This window comes from Tauraco erythrolophus, chromosome 8, assembly GCF_009769465.1.
Source record: "Tauraco erythrolophus isolate bTauEry1 chromosome 8, bTauEry1.pri, whole genome shotgun sequence".
NCBI classification, from domain to species: Eukaryota; Metazoa; Chordata; class Aves; order Musophagiformes; family Musophagidae; genus Tauraco; species Tauraco erythrolophus.
Window position 1 is genome coordinate 9,808,766 of NC_141472.1, and position 8,232 is coordinate 9,816,997.

An 8,232-nucleotide genomic window follows, 5' to 3' on the forward strand; every position below is an offset into this window, starting at 1 on the left:
GCTGATAAACACCCCAAATCTCAGCCTGGCCTTTCACTTTCTCTCTTGATTATTGCCCTTCTTTAGCTGAACACCGCAGACCTTTTGAAGGAAGTTATCCTCCCTACTTGTGCTTTTCTGCCTCGGTCGTTACTGCGAGGGGGGGTGGTGGTGTTTATGTTGGTGTTGTTGTAAGCATTCACGTAATTTTATTTGTATGTAATTCCAGAAACTGAAGGGATGATGCCAGTGGCTGCGGAAGGCACTACAGGTAATAATTTGATTCTTTCTGTCGTCATACGCGTTTGGAACTTCGGCGAAGCAGGAAGCACTCGGGGTGTTACTTGGTTTTCCAGGCTCCGCGAACGCTGCCCAAACTCGGGTTTTACACCAAACGGTCCAGCCCGGGGCCCAGCGCAGGTGCGGATCTGCCGTCCGCAGCCGCAACGCACCATGTAAGTAAAACGCCTCTTTCCCCGTCCTGCCCGGCGCCCCCGCCTGCCCTCGGGTCGCTGGACGGGCCGGGAGGGGCCGGCGCTCCGGGGGGCTCGGAGGCGGCGCCGGGCGGGTGCGCGGCCCCCCCGCGGCGGGGGGCGGCTCCCTCCCTCCCCGCAGCGCCCCTGCGCGGCGGCGGCGCGGCCGGGCCGGGGGGGCGGGCGAGGGTGCGCGGAGCCGCCGCCCGCAGCAGCCGCGGCGGCAGGAGGCGGTGGCGGGAGGGGGCTGCGATGCTCCCGGCTGAGCGCCCCCCCGGAGCCGCCCCCGGGCGAGGTGAGTCAGCGCGGCCCCGCGGTGCGCGGGGGGCCGGGCCGGCGGCCAGGCCCGCGGCAGGCCGCCCGGCCGGGTGCCGCCGCCTCCCCTGCCCGCGCTCCGCGGGGCGCCGGCAGCGGGCGGGCCCGGCCGCGGGCCGGCGGGTACCGACCCGGGGGTCGCTGCGGCCCCGCGGGCCGCGCCGCGGCGATGCCGGCAGGCGAGGCGGCCGGTGGGTCGGCTGTGGCGCACCTCGCCAGTGCCGGTGGGAGCCGGGCAGCTGCCGGGCCGATGAGGCCGTTTCCCCCACCCCAATGTCTGACCCGGCTCCAGCTCCCTCCTCGCTGGGGGCGCCGGGCCTTGTCCCCGCAGCCGCCCGGGATGCTGCCGTTGGGCCCTTGCCTCAGCCTTTTCCTTCTCTCCTTAACGGCTGCTCTGTTCTGCTTTTCCTCTCCGGAGGTGTTTCTCGGCTGCGCCGCGCTGGAGCTGATCAGCTGCTTCTCAGCTGAGCCGGGGGGTCGCGTGTGCGCTGACTTCGCTCTTGTTGAGGTCCACTGACGCTAATTGTGGCTGAGGGGTGACCTCATTAGGATGCCGGCCCTGGTGTCCAGAAGCATCGCACTGTGGTCCAAGCGTAACCACCGTACGTGCCACCAAGCCATCCAACGCCAAACGCCCAGTGTCCCCCCGCATGACCACTGGCCACAGTGTCGGGTCCCCGGAGGTGGCCGTTGTCTGGGCTGTGTCCCGCGGGACCTCCCGCACAGACATCCCTGTGTTTGTCCCTGCTGCCAGCGTCCAGTCGTGGTGTTATGTGTAGCTGTCACTCAGTTTCTGAACCCTTAAATCCTTAAAATACGATGATTTTTAGTAAGCAGGTTGTCAGTTGCTTCTCTGTTTATTAAAACAAGCATAGGAGTAGATGATTGTTTAAGAAATCAGTGCTGGAGGTACCTGTTATATCGTAAGTTGGATAGAGTTTAAAACTCATGTTTGATCAGCAGCTCTGAAGTTTTACAGCAGGCTCTTTTTAAACATTGTGTTAATGAAAAACGTAGCGTTGAAGAGTGACAAACTTGGAGTTTGGAGGAGAGGATAGTGGCTGTCTGAACATAACACTGAAACATTTTGGTAAAAACTCGCCCAAAACATTACATTACTAAGATATATAGGGTCTAGTTGCCCACTGTATTTAGTAATGTCCAAGGAAGAAGACTGTAAAATGCTGGTTTTCTAACTTGGTTATTTTTTTGTGTTTGTTTCCCTGCATGCAGATAGTGGACAAAGGCGACATTTATTTTGTTGTTTGTGTTCTCTGAAGACCCACATGGGAAGAGGGGAAACGAAAACAATGCACTTTTTAAGGATGGTGTTTGTGATAGCAGTCATAAACCCAGTAAAAGTCCTAAGCAAGTTTAAAAAAATAAACAAGTGGAGTGAGAATATGAGAGCAAAAGCTGATGATGTGAGGAGCTAATGTACAGAACCTGTGGTTGATCACTAACGTAGCTGGTGCTAGGGCACAACTTAAACGCAACCTAAAATTAATCTGCGCGATGGGCCTGAGTTTATGCAGCGGCGTGGGAGAGCGTGGACCAGTGATGTGATCCCGCCGTGGTAGTGGCGGCCGGTTCTTGAGGCAGGGTATGGCCTGGCAGGCCTCTCTTTTGAAACAGACCAGTGCGCCTGCCGCTGCCAGGCTTGGTGGTGCAGCTGGATGCCCGCATCCCTCCCTGGCGCTGGAAGCAGCTGTGCTGGTGGAGTGCTGCCGCTCTGCAGTTGAGGGCACACTTGTTATTTACCATCATTACTGAAGTGTAGACCTTGGCAGCGAAGCTATGTAGTTGGTAAATTAAAAAGCGGTTAAAAAATTGGACTCTAATAACTGACTAAAAATAAGCTGGATAAAACATAGTCTACTAGAACATCTTGATTTGCACATATTAAACGGCAAACATGATTGGAAAGCAGGAGTCCTAAGTTATGAGTTTAATAGCTTTTCTGTAACAGATGAGGATCCGATAGTGTTCTGTCTTCTTTAATATTAATAGTGGCACTATTGTATCAACTTAGCAACTTCAGGCCTGTTATAAAGTGCATTAAACCTATTATAAACCTGATCTTGACGTGCTTCAGACATACGGTAGTCTCTCAATCTAAATGACTAATCGTGTCAAAGTGTGTGGGGTTTTATATGCGTGTTGAGTGAAGTAAAAAAACCTATAGACCAACACATTAAGTAAGTGCATGCCAAGCAACACAAAATAAAGTAATTTTAAGAGTTAAGTGTTTTAGAACTAGGTGGTTTCACTTCATGGAAATCCTAATTACGGTGCGTAATGTTACCACACTAATGTCTCGCTTCAGACTTGAAAGAATTGTATTTCCTAGCACCGAGTTAATTCACTAAATGTGCTTTATTTCTGATCTTATAAATTCTGAGTAAGATGTCCGTGCTGGGGCCTCCCAGGAGAACTGCTTACCTTTAGATAGTGGTGTGGGGCAGGTGGGTCAGCCTGTGTGAGTTGGTCTGTATGGCTTGGCAGGGGACAGGCTCTCCAAGGGCTCTGCCAGGAGGTTGGCTTACCTAGGAGAGGTTTGGGAACGTGATGCAAGAGTAAATGAAGTCTGTGCACTCCTCTTTCATGATGCAATTTGTTTGCATAACGTTCTCCCTTCTTTTTGGCATGGATGCAGGCAACAGCAGCAGGCTGTTCCTTACAGCTGAAACTTGCTTGGAAATGGAAAATGTGGTCTATTATTCATGTTTATTACAGCGATGCCTTGCAGGCCTGCTGGATGGATGCGGGGCTTAATTCTGAGAGATGCTGCACAGATACTGTAGCAGAGAGTCTTTGATCCAAAGGTTTTGTGGTTTAGATCAACGAGGCAAGGGGGGCTGAGGAGGAGATAGTGTGCGTGAGCAGTATGGTGGGTGCACTTGTTGTGGCGGTTTCACCAGCCGGGGGATGAGTGAGGTGAGCTTGCTTTGGAACATGGATAGTTTTTAAGTCTGCTTCTCTAGCACAGACCTGTTCTGAATCAAACAATAGTTAGTGACTTTAAAAAAAAAAAGATTTATTTGAGAAACATGTCTTCTATTAGCAGATTTAAAAATGTGTATGAAAACTTAACATGGAATTCTGTGTGTTTGCTATAAAGTCAGTTTGCTAGTCAGTGAAAGTCTGAAAGGGGTAAAACCAGATGTGATGCCGTGTTGGCTGGGTTTGATTTATCCACACAGTGCAAACAGCAAGCTAGTCTGCGCTGTTCTTACAGCTACATGTTGCTTGAGAGATTAATTGATTCCTGTTCTGAAATTCTACCCTTAGAGTGTGTTTTCTGAGACTGTATAAATATCAATCCTCAGTAGTGATTTTGCTAGGTATTTAACAGGTTAAGCTACTCTTTATCGTTTGCACTGTCTTCTGATGAACTGTCTTGGGATTTTTTTTGGTTTGTTTGTTTTACATTCAGTATACATCCAAACCCTGATTTTGAGGCTCTGCTTTATGAGTCTTAATTATGCTTTAATTCTCAAAGCCTAGGGAGTGGAATATTTATGTTGAATTAAACTTTATTTAAAATCAGCAGTACTCCTTTACCCCAAATCTAACACTGTTGGTCTGCAAGTGAGGTTTTAATGCCTTGTGCTCTGCGTGCCATGGTATTTTCCCTAGGAGGTTTAGGGATTTGCTACCCCAGTCTGATCTGTTGATTGGCTTTTATTATATTTTTTTCCAAAGATACAGAGCAAAGCAGGTGTTTTGAGATGGTTTGGTTTGGTTTTTTTTTCCCCCCAGAGTTTTGGGAAGAGTGACTTGAGGGGAGAGCTGAGTTGTTAGTATATATGTTATTACTTTCTTTATTATTATCTTCCTTTGTTTTATAGGGAACTTCTTGTAATGTCAGGTTGTTTTGAATAGATTAGCTTTTAATCCTTTCTGATCTTGAAATCCTCTTAATTATTAGGCGAGCCAGAGTAAATGAGGATCGATTTAAGAAATAAAAAAGGCAAGAATGCCAAGAAGATACTTAACTAAATGTAGAATACCCATATTTGCCTCTTTCTACCTGCCTGCCAAAGAGCCTCGTTACAGTCATTAAAATGACCATCACTTTTTCATCACTTAATTCCTTGGGACAAGTGGTTTTTCCTCTATTCCTCAGATAGTTGGTCACAGGTACAAGTCTGCAGGAGGCCGGTCACCAGTGGGGTTCCCCAGGGCTCAGTGCTGGGTCCAGTTCTGTTTAACATCTTTATCAATGACCTGGATGAGGGGATTGAATGTACCCTCAGTAAATTTGCGGACGACACCAAGCTGAGAGGCTGTGTCGATCTGCTCGAGGGTAGGGAGGCCCTTCAGAGGGATTTGAACAGACTGGATCGTTGGGCTGAGGCCAATGGCATGAGCTTTAATAAGGCCAAGTGCAGAGTCCTTCACTTGGGGTATAAAACCCCCAAGCATCGCTATAGGCTCGGGGAAGAGTGGCTGGAGAGCTGCCTGGCGGAGAAGGACCTGGGGGTCTTGGTTGACTACCGGCTTGATATGAGCCAGCAGTGTGCCCAGGTGGCCAAAAAGGCCAATGGGATACTGGCGTGTATCAAGAATAGTGTAACCAGCAGGAGCAGGGAAGTGATCCTGCCCCTGTACTCGGCACTGGTGAGGCCGCACCTGGAATATTGTGTCCAGTTTTGGGCCCCTCGCTTTAAGAGAGATATTGAGCTCCTGGAGCGGGTCCAAAGAAGGGCGACTAAACTGGTCAAGGGGCTGGAAAATAAAACTTATGAGGAGCGGCTGAGGGAGTTGGGGCTGTTTAGCCTGGAGAAGAGGAGGCTGAGGGGAGACCTGATTACAGCCTACAAATACTTGAGAAAAGATGGTGGGAGGGTGGGGGAAGGGCTCTTTACATTAGTGATGGGTGATAGAACAAGAGGAGATGGGTATAAGCTTAGTCAGGGGAGATTCAGGTTGGATGTTAGGAAGTATTTCTTCTCTGAAAGGGTTGTCAGCCACTGGAATAAGCTGCCCAGGGAGGTGGTTGAGTCCCCATCCCTGGATGTGTTTAAGAAAAGGGTGGATGATCTACTTGAGAATACGGTTTAATGGGGATTAGGGATGGTTGGACTCGATGATCTCTAAGGTCTTTTCCAACCTAGAAATCTATGAATCTATGGAAGTTGCTGCAGCTGTTTGCAGAAGATGACTGGATGAAAGACGTGTTGTAGATGTAGAGGTTTGAAAGTGGATTTTGACTCACTGGAGGAATGGATACACCGCAGGCAGCAACAATCGGTATTAGGAAACTTAGAAAAAAAAAAAAAGACCCTAGAATTTATGTAAAAAAAATCCTACATGTGCTAAGCTTGAAGGAAGAATAGTCTTGTGGTTAACAAGTGTATTCTTTATGTCTGAAAAGAAGCACATGCAGTTGTGCATAAACAGGCTCAAGAGCACGAGTGATCTCGCAGAGTAATCGCCGGTCTGAGAAGGCCGGGTGGGCCGCAAGCTTCCTCTGCAGCTGTGAGCGAGGGACGTACGCTCCTGGGCCTGTGCGGTAGGGTCATGGGTTGGGGGAAGTGGGCAGTTCAGATTTTAATGAAGTCTTTTTCTGTTGTAGCCGTGTCAGGGGTGATGGGATGATGACGGAACAAAGACTCAGTTCCCTGTTCCGAGTTCTGTAGTGGTTTGGAAACGTAAACCTGGGGGAAGACAAAAGCTGGTTTGTCTGTCAGAGGACTAAGGTGCTTTGTGGTGATGTAATGCTGTGCTCTCTGCTCGCTGCGCCTCCTCCCTTTCCCTTTGCGGGGCTTTCTCAGCATCTTTGCAGAAGTTTCTTCTAATTTGCATGTTTAGGGCTTTGTTGTCTGTTTGTGCACTTACCTATGTTTAGGGAAGACATCTTCAAAACTGTTACTCCTGTTTTTCCGAGCGATGTTACCACTCTGCAGCCTCTCTGGTCTCACTTGTCCTGGCCGGACTGATGACATTCAACGGGCCTTTACCAAAACCTTGTACCCTCTTCTGCCTCAAACGAGTTAAAATTTATATTCACGCTGAAATCCATTCTCTTTACTCTCTGAACCTTTCTTCCTCACTCCTGTCTTCTGTTGTTCATTTTAAACTTGCCAGTAGTGCTGTCATCTATCCTCCTGCTGGCTTGTGGATCAGAACAAGTTTTTGCAAAGTGAAGATACAGTATTTGAAGGCTATGGTTAAAATAACCAGTAGGTAACTAGTCTCTTCTCACTTAACAGTATGTTGTTTTTCCATCTGTTTGATTTGATGCACATTCAATCCCTGGCTGGCATGGCTTTTTTGTCAGTAGAAGGAAAGCCTCACAGATTATTGATTTTTTGGGTAGATTTTTCAGTAACAATACCGCTTTGTTGGTTTTCTCGTTTTCAGTCATTTATTTTTAGAATTTAATACAATTTCTAAATAAAATCACTTTCAAAAACCTGACTCCTAAACAAACTAGCGATCAAAACATCAAAGAATGCCATATGGCTCCTACCAGTCTTGTCGCTGTTAAATTTCTGAAGAGTGTATTCTGTGTTATTAATAATATTCAATGAAACACTGTCAGAGTGGGAAAATATTTACTGAAATTATTATGAAATATACTTTTCATAGCATTCTTGCCCGAGATGTTCCATTCAAAATACTAGGAGTGTGTTTTTGGATTAATCCATGCACACAGTGGATTAGAAGAAGATGGGTGCTGGGGCAGATATAAGTTATGGAGGGGGGAAGAAGATGCAGCAACTCAAGCGTTTAAAGATTTGTTGTATAACAACTTTTAATATACCTGCTGTTCATACAACGTACTAAATTGAAGTCCCATTCCAATAGAAAGGGGAAACTGAACTAGAAAAGATTGAAAGAATCTGCTGCTCTAAAAGCCTTCGGTATAGTTTATATGAAATCAGATGCTTCAGAGCTCATACATAGAGATAAGGAATATGTCTGTATTGTTTAAATCGGGATAATTTCAATTTCAACTTGAAAAAAAGTTGTCCTCGTATCCCAGTGGTTAAAATGTGAATTCTATCTTGTCATCTCAAGGGACAGAGGAAGAAATTTATTCTTCAAAATTAAATGCTGTAAAGCTGATACAGCTAGTAAGCAAGTTGCTGTAAATTGATGAGTGTATACTGGGTTTTGGTGTAGGACGCAGGAACAACACTGAAACCTCAGTTATGTCTTCTGGGCGTAAGTGGGGCCCTGCACAAGTTCTGGAGTCTTTGTTGTCAAAGCAAGGGGAGGCGTAAAGAAAATAAAAGCGCAGATGATGGCTGATCTAATTTACTCGTTAGAAGGACTTGCTTTATGGATATAGAAGACAAAAATGAGCAAACGTATGAGCAAGAAACGCCGAGTCCTTGCAACTGTCAGGTGGAAGTGGCTGACTGAACTGAAAATTGCAGGAGCTGACTAGACAACTACTGGTTTTTGGTTCATGTGGCTTATGATGTTAGCAGGTTAGAGCAAGAAAATGTGT